The following is a 13,806-nucleotide window of genomic DNA, read 5'->3' as shown; positions in this document are numbered from 1 at the left end:
ATGCCCTTGCCAGGTTTGTGCCAAACGAGAGTTTGCGTTCAAGGGCAGCGCCTCAGTCTCGGGATCCTTGGGTGTGGTTTTGCTGCTGGGGCCACCGATACGTCCTGGACAGTCAGCTGCTGCCCCAGAGGGTTTACTCATGTCCGTCTTAATCTTTCCTAAATAATGCTATAACCTTCTGCATTCACGCACTTTATTCATTTATGCAGTCACTCATTTTTGTTGTGTGCCAGGCTTGTGCTAGATCTCACGGAGAGTGGGGGATGGATATGACCGAAAACAAAGAGGATGTAATACCATAAGGAAAGTGCATACTGGAAAAAAAGAAAGTGCTGCCTGAGGAAGTAAGTGACCTTTCAGCTTGCAGGTGAGAGTTGAAGACTGTTAACCTGAAGTTGAAGGAGTTAACCTGATGAAGAAGACAAGAGCTAAAAATATATTAGCAAAAGACGTGACAGCTCTTGTCCCTCATGATGGTGCATGCCGGTAATCCCAGTGTCTGGGGTGACTGAGGCAGGAGGGTTGAAAGTTCAAGAAAAGCCTTTGAAATTTAGGGTAGACCCTCAACAATTTAGGGAGACCCTGTCTGAAAGCTAAAGCATCTTTGGGTTTAATCCCCAGTAGAAAGAAAGAAAAGAAGGAAGGAAGGAAAGAGAAAGAAAGAATTTTATACAAATATATATTTATATATAATATATTTATTTAGAAAGAAAGAAAGATTTTTATATAAATATATTATATATTTATTTATTTATTTTTTCCCTCCCCTCAACATTGCCTGCCCTGGGAAGGGTTAGGGAAAATCAGATATGAATGCCTGGGTTTCCATTGATGACCTGACTTACTTGGTCAGTTTTTCGTTTTATTTTTAGTTACAACAGTATCTTTATTTTATCTTTATGTGGTGCTGAGGATCGAACCCAGTGCCTCATGCATGGTAGGCGAGCACTCTACCTCTGAGCCACAACCTCAGCTCTGTTTTTGTTTTTTTAACTGGAGGTTGACCCAGGGGCACTTTAACACTGAGCTATATAACCCTAACCCTTTTAATGTTTTATTTTGAGACAGAGTCTCCCTAAACTCTTTAAAACCTCACTAAGTTGCTGAGGCTGGCCTCCAACTTGCAATCATGTTGCCTAAGCCTCCTCAGTGGCTGGGTTTACAGGCCTGTGCCATACCCCGCAGCATTGGGGATTTTTAAGCTTCCTAGGAGACCCTGAAATAGCCAAGATTGGGAATTAATGGTCTGGTGGAACACATACCCAAGATTTTGCAGAAAGCTGTCATGAAGTTGGGGAAGAATCTCTCATTTTTACCCTACATGTGACTGTACTGCTATTTACTTTCTTACACCTAAATAGAAAAGCACTATACCTTTTTTTTTTTTTTTTTTTTTGGTACTGGGGATTGAACTCAGGGGCACTTGACCACTTGTTGGCAGCAGGTCCACCCTGGCCCCTGGAGCCCTACCTCCACTAGTTTGTTCTGCATGCCAGTGTGGCCAGCTCACAAGGCCATGGCGAACTTGCGGTTTTTCTGTTCCTGCTTGTCCGTCTGAGACATATGTATCCCACGGGAATGCCTTGACCTTTTCTGGTCTGATGGACTTATTGTTAAGGGAGGTTTCGGTACCTGACAATAATAGATGTTGAAACTAAATTTCTCCCCCCTCCCTCCTGCTTTTGGGTAGTTTTCCACTTCTGCTGCTTGGGGTATAAAAAAGGTGTGTTAGCAATAAAGATTATTGACTCCTGGATGAAGAACCTTGGTGTCCTGTGTGTCTTTTAACCTCGCCGTCCCTCGCCGGACTCGGCTCCCTTGGCCGGACGCGGCAATTGGAGGCTCCCACCGAGATCCGGAAAGCAGGGGTAAGCGGACGGGGCTCACCTTCTAAGAAAGAAGGGGGAGGATTGGTTTAAAGATATTTTAAAGAGACAGGGTACGTACCATGGGTAACTCAACAGCGAAGGTTCGTCTGGCCAACGAACTGAAAGAGCTGTTAAATACACAAGGAACAGGAATAAAAACTAAGACTGCAACCGAATTCGTTGAAATTATTGCCCAGGCTTGTCCTTGGTTTCTGACAGGAGGATTTCTTAATAATAGTGACTGGGACCTGGTGAGGCATGACCTTCAGAAATTATTGAGGGACCGGGGCTCGGACAGTGTCCCAGTTGCCACCTTTTCCTTATGGAGGTTGGTAAAGGATGCTTTATTAACAGATAAAGTAAAGATCAAGGATCAGCTTGCTGAATGTGAACAGGCCCTTAATCAGGTGCAGGAAGAGCAAATGGCAGAATCCTTAAAGGATGAGGGTCCCCTTGAGGACTCGGGCTCGGAGGGTAGGAAACGCCTCCAGATTTCTAAGCCCAAAAAGGATCCTGAGGACCTCAGTTCTCTCTCTGAGGAAGAGGAGGGATTAGAAAGGGAGATAGAGGAACTAGAACATCGCCTTAAAAGGGCAAATGTGAGGGTGCCTAGGGCCCCCTCAATTGCCGCACCTCCTCCCTATAATCCTGATTGGAATGAGGACGCCCCTACTAGACGGGCGGGGGTCCACTGGGGTTCTAGAGCGGCTCAGGTTTTTCCAATGATTGAAAACGCCGATGCTGATGGACAGCCGGCCAGAGCCCATGTCCCCCTAGCCTTCAAGGACATAAAACAGCTTAAGGAGGCGGTCATTAATTATGGACCTCATGCCCCTTTCACATTGACCCTCTTCGAGTCTTTCTCAGCCAGTCAACTGATACCCAATGATTGGCAGCAACTTTGCAGGGCTGTGTTATCTGGAGGGGATTTCTTATTGTGGAAAAGTGAATATCATGAAAGGTGCCGCGAGCTGGCTCAGATTAACCTGAATGCGGGCCATCAACGGCGAAATGCTGAAATGTTGACAGGAACTGGGCAGTATGCCACCATAGGCCAACAAATTAATTACGACCCAGGTGTTTATGCTCAAATAGCCTCAGCTGCAGTCCATGCCTGGAAAGCCCTGCCCGTTTCTAAGACTGAAGCAAAAATTTCCAAGATCTCTCAAGGACCCTCTGAACCTTATTCGGACTTTATAGCCCGCCTAATGCAGGCTGCTGGAAAAATATTCCCTAATCTAGAACAGGCTATGCCACTTATTAGACAACTGGCATATGAAAACGCTAACACTTACTGCCAAAATGCTATTAAGTCCTCCCGGGCCAAAAGTATAGATGACATGATTCGAGCATGCAAAGATATAGATGGGCCTCATATTACTGGTCAGGTTTTGGCTGCTGCCCTTAAGACTGGAATGCAAAAATCTGATAACAGGGGAACCCGCTCTAAGGGGTGTTTTAAGTGTGGGAAAGAGGGACATATAAAGAGAAACTGCCCGGAAAGGAGCGAGGGTGCTGGCAGAGGGATGCCTAGAATTTGTCCTAGATGTCATAAAGGAAATCATTGGAGCAGTGAGTGCAGGTCAAAATTTGACATCCAGGGTAACCCAATACCGTCGGGAAACGGGAGCAGGGGCCCGCCCCGGGCCCCGGAAGCCAAAGTGTACGGGGCAGTGCAGGGACAGAACAGTGCCCCAGGGAGTGGGCGTCTCCGCCGCCTCCCACTGACCAACCCCTTTCTATCTGGGAACTCCCCAGGGGAACACCAGGAAGCGCAGGACTGGACCTCAGTTCCACCTCCCGAGCGGTATTAACTCCCCAAATGGGACCTCAGACGCTGCCTACTGGGGTTTTTGGACCCCTGCCAGAGAGGACGGTGGGACTAGTGTTGGGACGAGGTAGCGCAACTCAGTGGGGCTTGAAGATTCTTACGGGGGTTGTTGATGCTGATTATCAGGGAGAAATAAAAATAGTAGTAGAAGCTACCCAAGGAATTGTTATTCTTCCCCCCGGGGAGCGTATAGCTCAATTGCTGCTGCTACCTTAGCTTCCATTCCTGGGCACACCCTCCGTGGGTCCCGGGGCGACGGCAGCTTTGGCTCCACTGGAACTCCCCAGGCCTTTTGGGTAGCTCATTTGGATTCGCGTCCCAACCTGACCATTGAGATACAGGACAAGGCTTTCAAGGGAATACTAGATACGGGGGCGGATGTCTCTGTCATTTCTGAAAAACAATGGCCACCTGCCTGGCCCCTCCAGAGTCCCTCGGCCATATTACAGGGGATAGGACAGACCCGACCAAAAAGAAGTGCCTCCTTTTTAAAATGGAGAGATGGCGAAGGACATAGTGGCCATTTCCAGCCTTATGTGGTGACTGGACTCCCCACGAATCTTTGGGGGAGGGACTTGCTTCATCAAATGGGGGCTATTCTCACTACCCAGACTTTGAAAGGAAATAATGACTTTGTTAATGATGCAATGCTAGACATGGGATGGATCCCTGGAAGGGGACTAGGAAAGAGACATGAGGGCAGAATATCACCCGTGGATCCAGCAGAACAGGTTACCCGGCGGGGAAGAGACCGGAGAGGACTGGGAAATTTATCCTAGGGGCCACTGAAGTGCGGCCACCTCCACTGTCCATTACTTGGTTATCAGATGACCCTGTGTGGGTAGAACAGTGGCCCCTAACTAAGGACAAATTACAGGCCGCTTCCCTATTAGTTCAAGACCAGCTTAAGTTAGGACATGTGGTGCCCTCTACCTCCCCTTGGAATACCCCTATTTTTGTTATACAAAAGGGGTCTGGGAAGTGGAGACTTCTTCAGGACCTACGAGCTATTAATAAAACTATGCAACCCATGGGACCCTTACAACCAGGGCTACCCTTTCCTACTGCGATCCCAAAGGATTGGCATCTTATTGTTATAGATTTAAAAGATTGTTTCTTCTCTATCCCCTTAGACCCACGAGACCGAAAGCGTTTTGCTTTCTCCTTGCCTTCCACAAACTTTAGGGAACCTTACCAACGGTATGAATGGACCGTCCTACCTCAAGGGATGACTAATAGTCCTACAATGTGCCAATATTTTGTAGCTGAGGTTTTGCGACCCTTTCGACAGCAGTTCCCACAGCTCTACCTCATTCATTATATGGATGACATCTTACTGGCAGGGCCCAAGAAAGAAAGGCTTCTTCAATCTTATGAAGTCCTCCAATCCCTTCTAAAAGGGGCAGGGCTGGTCATAGCACCCGAAAAGGTGCAGTTTCAACACCCTTACAATTATTTGGGATACATCATTAATAACATAGGAATCTTTCCCCAGAGACCCCAGTTCCAGATAAATCAGCTCAAAACTTTACATCAGTGGCAGACATTCCTCGGAGAAATACAGTGGCTGCGCCCGTCCTTTCATATTCCAACTGGAGAGCTCAAACCCCTGTATGACCTCTTGCGAGGAGATCCTTCTCCTACGTCGTGTAGAGTACCTACACCAGAAGCCTTACGAGCACTGAGGCTAATAGAAGAGGCTCTGCAGGACATGCAGATTACGCAGATAGATTATTCTCTGCCCTTGTCATTTATAGTTCTACCTTCTAAAATTACTCCCACAGGAGTGTTCTGGCAAACGGGTCCCATTTATTGGGTCCACTTGCCGGCTTCTAACCCCCGGGTATTGACTCCCTTTTATGAGCTAGTTATTAACTTAATTTGGAAGGCTAAATATTTGGGTGATGCATTGTTTGGAAAAACCTTTGACATACTTATTCAACCTTACACTCAAGATATGATACACAAGTTACAACAAGAACATGACCTTTGGTGTCTTTTCCTGTGCAGCTTCAAGGGTCAGATTGATAATCACTTCCCTAAACATAGACTTTTGGAGGGCTTTAAAAGGTGTCCCATTATCTTCCCAAAGATTATGAAAAGGGAACCTATTCCAAAGGCCCAAACTGTATATACAGATGGGGCCAAAAATGGATTTGCCGTCGTTTTTGATGGATCTCAAATTCTCCGACAACCTGTGTCAGGTCAGTCGGCCCAAAAGGCAGAAGTTGAAGCTTTAATCATAGCTCTCAAAGTCTATAGCTCTATTCCTCTTAATGTATATACTGACAGCTTGTATGTAGCCAATCTGGCTCTAGTCATAGAAACAACATCATATATTGGAAAGCAATCCACCATCACAGAACAACTACAGGTAGTTCAGCTTCTCATTTGGGCTAGACGAGATCCTCTATACATTGGCCACATCCGAAGCCATTCAGGGCTCCCTGGACCTTTGTCAGAGGGCAACGCAAAAGCAGACGCTGCTACTCATGCTGTTGGCCTTTCCTGTGTGACGACCAAATATGATAAGGCCTTACAATTCCATAACAAATTTCATTTAAATGCACAGTCTTTACGCTTCCACACAGGATGTTCACGAGACCAAGCTTTACAGATTGTCTCATTATGTCCAACCTGTGCACCATTTATTCATTCTCCTTCCCTTGGAGTTAATCCAAGAGGACTACAACCTAATGATGTCTGGCAAACTGATGTTACACACTTCCCTAGCTTTGGTAAGCTCTCCTTTATACATGTTTCCACTGACACATATTCTGGCTTCATTTTTGCCACCTTACATACTGGAGAGAAGGCTAAGGACGTAATCAGTCATCTTCTAAAAGCCTTTTCCTCCATGGGCACCCCACGATGCCTCAAAACCGATAATGGTCCCGCATATGTAAGCCAGGCGGTTCAACGGTTTTGCACCCAATGGGAAATTAATCATAAGACTGGAATCCCTTATAATCCACAGGGACAGGCTATCGTGGAACGAGCCCATCAACATTTAAAAACTTATTTACAAAAAACAAAAGAGGGGGAGATATACCGGAATTGTCAGGGACCACAAGCACTTCTAAGCATAACCTTATTTACTTTAAATTTTTTACTCACTGACACTGGAGGGCGCACGGCTGCACAACGCCACTTTTCCCCTCCCACTGTACAAGATGCTCAAATAAGGTGGAAAGATTTATCCACCGGAAAGTGGCAACCCCCGGCTCCACTCTTAGCTAGAGTGAGGGGAGCTGTATGTGTTTTTCCCCCAGGAACTGAGAAGCCCATTTGGATCCCGGAGCGCTGCACCAAACCGGTGAATGAAAATTCAAGACAAAATGAAGTTCCCAAGATGCCTGATCCTGCCGCTGTTGTTCTCACCCCTTCAAGTGAGTGCCGAGACACATCTCATGAGCTGGACCCCGCTTGTGGCATTCCTTCTGGACAGGTTTGCTGAAGGAGGGCTTGACCCCCCACCTGGGAATATTCATGAATATCTTTTTGGAGCCCCTTGTGAGTGTAAGGGAGGGCCCCGGCACTCGGCCCCCTCTGGTTATATCCAGAGCATTGATTGTGGGACTAAAGTAGCCTATATGGCGGCTGAACTCAATGAAAACATCGGAGGATTTAAGCAACCAAAATGGGTATGTGTTAATAAGCCCGGACTTGTTGTCCCTAATCCGACCGAGACTCTTGGAAGCTGTCCCGCCACTTGTCATTACACCCCGGCAATGCACATCTCCTGTTATACATCGGCCTCAATTTGTGTTAATAATCAAGGAAAACAGTATTTTGAGGCCATCCTAACTAACACCCGTGGAGAATGGGGGACCACTTATAATTATATTCCTTTTCTTGGTGACCGGGGAGGGGAAGGCATCACGACTCGGTTAACGGAGGCGGGATGTGAGGGCGTCGTGGGTAAACCCTCCTGCTGGCCCATGCAGGCCCCCATCGGAGTCTCTGATGGAGGGGGACCCACTGATGCTATCAAACACCTTCAGGTGATTAAGCTTTTAAAGCCAGAGATCCCTAAGCCTACATACCACCCCTTGATATTGCCCAAATCCCAGTTTCCTGATTTAGATGCCAATACATTAGATATCCTAGAAACTACCTTTTCTTTACTTAACAGTTCCAATCCTACCCTTGCTGGTGATTGCTGGCTCTGCATGACGGCAGGTGCAGTCATGCCATTGGCGGTTCCCATCAATTATACCATTGATGATGACAACACATGTCAATCTGGGCTACCCTTTAAGGTGCAGCCTCTAGGTGGTTTTATGTCATGCCTTCTAGGCATGATGCAAAATAATACCTATGATGTTGATGTTGGAGTCTCTTCCTTTGGAAACTGCTCATTAGTAAAGAATTACTCCTCACCTACTCCGCCCATTTGTCCCCCTAATGGTACAGTTTTTATGTGTGGTGGAAATTTAGCTTTTCCCAGGCTCCCAGCAAATTGGACTGGTGGTTGTGTTCTGGCATTACTGCTTCCTGATATCACGATTATCTCAGGAGATGAACCCCTACCCATTCCTAGCCTAGACATCTTAGTTAGAAGACACAAGAGAGCTGTGCAGGCCTTACCACTCCTTGTTGGCCTTGGAATAACCGCTGCTGTGGGTACAGGCACGGCAGGATTGGGTACGGCTATACATTCTTACCGCCGCCTATCTCAACAGCTTATAGATGATGTGCAAACCCTGTCGGGAACCATTAAAGACTTACAAGACCAGATAGACTCTCTAGCAGAAGTAGTTCTTCAGAACAGGCGGGGTTTAGACTTGCTTACTGCCAATCAAGGGGGAATTTGTTTAGCCCTTGGGGAGAGGTGCTGTTTTTATGCTAACAAATCTGGCATAGTTCGCACAAAAATTAAACAACTCCAAGAAGACCTAGAAAAAAGGAGGAGGGAATTATTTGAGAACCCTCTCTGGACTGGACTTAATGGATTTTTGCCTTATCTTCTTCCCTTATTGGGACCATTGTTAGGCCTCCTTCTAGTAGTGGCAATAGGACCCTGCATTGTAAATAAGATAGTACAATTCATTAAGGATCAAATTAATATCTTAGCCTCTAAGCCGATACAGGTTCACTATCAACGCTTGAAGATGGATGATCGCCCCTCTGAGATATACTTCAGACCGATCCGAAGATGAGTGTCCTCCTTAAAAGAAGAACTCCTGCCATATCTTTTCTCTATGCATACCTCTCCCTCTTGCTTTCCTGTACTAGGATCTTTGCTGTCTAATCTCTCGGTCCAATCACATCTGCCATTCGGCGGTGACAGTCATGGGTCCCGTAGGTGGAGACGGTTAAGCGTTCACCGCAATAATGTCTTGATAGGTCATAACACCTTGAGCTGATCTTGTAGTACCCAGTGACGGGCAACTTTCACGCTTGCTGTGCAACCTAAGCCAGGGAATCGGGGCCTTCCCAGAGACGGGTAAGCATCGCAAGGGCTGTGAACGACCTAAGACAGGGGCTACTTGATTCCCACTGGCATGCAAAAAACAAAAGAGGGGGACTTGTTGGCAGCAGGTCCACCCTGGCCCCTGGAGCCCTACCTCCACTAGTTTGTTCTGCATGCCAGTGTGGCCAGCTCACAAGGCCATGGCGAACTTGCGGTTTTTCTGTTCCTGCTTGTCCGTCTGAGACATATGTATCCCACGGGAATGCCTTGACCTTTTCTGGTCTGATGGACTTATTGTTAAGGGAGGTTTTGGTACCTGACAATAATAGATGTTGAAACTAAATTTCTCCCCCCTCCCTCCTGCTTTTGGGTAGTTTTCCACTTCTGCTGCTTGGGGTATAAAAAAGGTGTGTTAGCAATAAAGATTATTGACTCCTGGATGAAGAACCTTGGTGTCCTGTGTGTCTTTTAACCTCGCCGTCCCTCGCCGGACTCGGCTCCCTTGGCCGGACGCGGCAACCACTAAGCCACATTCCCTGTCCTATTTTATATTTTATTTAGAGACAGGGTCTCACTGAGTTACTTAGCACCTCACCGTTGCTGAAGCTATCTTTGAACTCTTGATCCTTCTGCCTCAGCCTCCCAAGCTGCCGGGATTATAGGCGTGCGCGCCACCATGCTGGGCAAAAGTACTATATCTTTATTGTGGCAGTTGTGTGGATGTATACATTTGTTAAAATTCATTGAATTACACTTAAGTTAATTTTTGCGGTACTAGGAACTGAAACCAGGGCCTCATGCATGTTAAACCCTCTACCACTGACCTACATCCTCTGCCTATTTTACTTTGACACAGGATCTAAGTAAATTGCCCAGGCAGGCCTCAAATTTGTGATCTTCCTGCTTCAGTCTTCTGAGTAGCTGGGATTACAGGGGTGTGCCACCATGCCTAGCAAACTATACAGTTTGAATTGATGTTTTATTCTATATAAAATTTAATATCAAATAAAGATGATTTTTTTAAAAAGTAAAATAAAAATAGTGTAAGGTTAAGGTTCCAAGGTGAGTTCTGGCTCTCACCCTTAGGGCAGTTGCCTGCCTGTGTGAGCGGTGAGCTGAATTGAAAAGGGATAGACTGGAGAGTTTGGCACCCTGCCAAGGGTAAGAAAGGACTGAAACAATATTACCAGATGGACGCCAAGGAGGGACAGGTACCAGAGCTACATAAGTTGCTGCCATGTAGGCTATAGGGAAGGATATGGATTTCAGTCTAAGAGAAATAGGAAAACAAGCCACTTGGGGTCCTGTAGTTCCAGCTGTTCTGCTGCTCCAGAGGCTGAGGTGCCAGCCTAGACAACATAGCAGGAGCTTTTTCAAAACAAAACAAAAACAAAAATAGAAAACCACTAGTGACTTAACCAGTGGAGACAAGATATGGTCAGATTCCAGATGTATTCTGGGGAAAGCTCTCAAAACAAACTGATCAATTGGCTGTAAGCTGTGAGGGAAAGGGAAGAAGAAAGATGACCCCCAAGCTTTTTAAAAAAATATCTTTATTAGTTATTGATGGGTCTTTATTTATTTATATGTGATGCTGAGACTTGAACCCAGTGCCTCGCACATGCTAGGCAAGCGCTCTGCCACTGAGCCACAACCCCAGCCCAGACTCCCAGATTTTGAACAGAGCTATAGTTTGATTGTCATAATGTATGGAGATGAGAAAGGCATGGGAGCAGCATTTGGTGGGGAAGGAAAGAAATGAGCAATTCTGTTTTAGTCGTGAGATGCTTGAGATGCCTACTACACTTCCAGGAACTTATGGCTATATAAGGTGTTATATGAATCTGGAGTACACGGGAGAAATAGAAGTGGGAGAGAAGTGGGTTGCTAACAATTTGTTTTTAAGTATAGTACAGCCATGGACTGGTGAGATCATGCAGAGGGAATGGAAGTAGCTCAATTTGAATATTGCTTGGTCACAGAATTAATGTTAATAGGTGGAACAGATTTTTTTTTTTTTTTTTGGTACTGAGTATTAAACTCAGGGGCACTCAGCCACTGAGCCACATCCCCAGCCCTATTTTGTATTTTATTTAGAGACAGAGTCTCACTGAGTTGCTCAGTACCTCGCTTTTGTTGAGGCTGGCTTTGAACTCATGACCCTCCTGTCTCAGCCTCCCATGCCATTGGGATTACAGGCATTGCCAGCGCGCCCAGCTGGAACAGATTTTTTAATCACATACTCAAATTTCTTGAAGAAAACAGACACTCAGGAAACACACTTAGTCCTATATCACTCATCTTGCTAGAACTAGAATCTAGGCATGATACCTAGATCTAGGCTCATTTGAAGATACTTTATTTCTAACACCCCTCTGAGAGAACCCATTAACAAGGCAATTCTCACTGCCATAATAATTTATGTCCACAATACATTGGTGGTTAATTCACATTACTTCTCTGTCCTTCGAGAAGCTGCTACTGTCTCGAATATGTCACTTAGAGCAAACAGCCCTGACTTCCAAAGCAGATTTTGATTCTGACTCAGTTCTGAGAAACTTATAATCGTCTGTTTTTAATACCAATGGTGATAATTAATCAGACTAAAAAACTCACTGGGTGACATGGTTGAAGATGTCCTATTTAAATGACCATATTTGTCAGTCATTTAGCTCACATACATGTCAAAATTCCTAAAAAGATTTTAAATTTTTCTGAACACGAAAAGATTCCATTTCCATCTGATATTATTCAACATACTGAAGCAAATAATCAGGGGGATGTCAATCAACTGTAGAGAAAAAGTGGCAACAACAGGTATCTTACAGGTCTTCTTTTTTTTTTTCTTTTCTTTTTTTACTTTACATCTCTATTCCTGTTTTTTTTTAATTTTTAAAAATTCTTTATTTATTTATTTTAGTCATACATGACAGCAGAATGAATTTTGACATATAATACATACATGGAATACATCAATCATATTGTCTATTCTATTCTGCTGCCCTTCGTATCCTCCTTACTCCTCCCCTCCTCTCCCATCCTTTCTCTCTATCCAATCTAATGTGACACACTTTTTTTTTTCTCATTACAACATCATATATGTATTCTGTATAACAATGAGGTTCTCCTTCCATCTTCCGTGCAACTCCCCTTCTCCCTCTTTTTCCCTCTCACCTCTCTTCCCTATTTAGTGGTAGTCGTCTTCTCATGCTCTTCTTCCCTATTCCATTTTGAGCCACCCCCCTTATATCAGAGAAGACATTCGGCATTTGTTTTTTTGGGGATTGGCTAACTTCACTTAGCATAATCTGCTCTAATGCCATCCATTTGCCTGCAAATGCCATGATCTTGTTATTTTTTTAGTGCTGAGTAATATTCCATTGTCTTACAGGTCTTCTTGATATATAAATTTATGTGGAAGGCCATCCTTGCACATGATTTGAGTTACCTCCCTGGCTGGGTGAGAGACCCTTAGACACAGCTGTGTCAGAGCTTTCCCCATCCTTCTCCAGGTCCGATTGAGGGCTAATCATCCCCTCGACCTTGGGACGCTGCCCCTCTTAATCTTCATTGGATGGGATTTTCCCCAGAATCTTTTGTTCCCCTCCCTGGCGTGTTCTCTCTCCTCTTCATTAAACTTCGCTACCACAATAGGTGGCTGGAGGCTGGAGCTAGGAGGAGCCATCTTGGAGCTGGTTTAAAGGTAATTAGAGTCTTGTCTCTTTAATTCAAAACTCCCTAGCGGTCCCTCACGTCTCCAACCTTCATTCACGAAGCCAGAGTGGGTCAAAGGCTAAAAATTTGATAATGAAACACACTCTTATTTAATTGCTGAGGGTCTTGCTAAAATGCTTAGGCTGGCCTCAAACTTGTGATCCTCCTGCCTCAACCTATCCATCACTGGGATTACAGGAATGCATCACCATGCCTACCCCCTACTTTTTTTTTAATTTAAGGAAACAAAAGTGGTAAACATGCAATTCAAGATCACTAGTGTTTTCCTAGGGATTAAGGGGATGACAAGTCTAAGGATGCTTTATATTTCTCTCTAGATTCATTTTGAAATCAGAAAATGTGTATGCTTGTAATCTTAATCTCAAACCAAAGGAATAGACTTAAATTATTCTGTTATTCTGGTTTAAAATAAAATTATACAAAATAAGACTTAGTGAGCAATAAAAAATAAAGTATGTGTTTTTAATATCATGAGTATTAACCAAATAGACCATACAAAAATCTGTAAAAAAAAAAAAAAAAAAAAATAGTAGTACCAAATGATTTAATACTCAATTCATTTTTTTTTTTTCATTTTATTTTTAGGATGGTTTCATTTTTCAGGACAGAATGACACGAATACAAGAAATAATCTTCAGGGTTGGCTGAGACCACATTTATCTGCTCTCTCAAAAGCATTAGCTCAGGCTCCAAAAGAGGAATTACAAATCTGAGAAGTTAGGGAAAAGATATATAGACTAGGGATTCTAATTAAACAAGGAAAATCATTAATGACATTGGTACTCTATTTTTCATAGTAATACTAATACAAATGTAACATTTTCAAATCAAGGAACCTGTCATTCCTTTCCTATTGGCTTTATAATCCCTATGAAATAAAATTACATAAAGGTGTAAACTCATATGCCTCTTTTAGAGACACTGCAATATAGAAGAGTAATTGGTTTTTTTGTAAG

The 13,806-nt window shown here is 44.4% G+C and overlaps 1 long non-coding RNA gene across 1 annotated transcript; it reads left to right on the top strand.

Annotated features, from left to right (window-relative positions):
• Window positions 1-42: 42 nt before the first annotated feature.
• Window positions 43-13,567, top strand: LOC124109457 (uncharacterized). The gene is made up of 3 exons (XR_009228935.1): window positions 43-344; window positions 12,770-12,818; window positions 13,436-13,567. It is a non-coding gene; the product is annotated as an uncharacterized LOC124109457 (long non-coding RNA).
• Window positions 13,568-13,806: the final 239 nt, after the last annotated feature.

Source organism: Marmota monax, unplaced genomic scaffold (assembly GCF_021218885.2).
Source record: "Marmota monax isolate L192 unplaced genomic scaffold, Marmota_monax_Labrador192_F-V1.1 WCK01_AAM20220418_F8-fsc00196, whole genome shotgun sequence".
Taxonomy (NCBI): domain Eukaryota; kingdom Metazoa; phylum Chordata; class Mammalia; order Rodentia; family Sciuridae; genus Marmota; species Marmota monax.
This window is presented reverse-complemented; position numbering and strand designations above follow the sequence as displayed.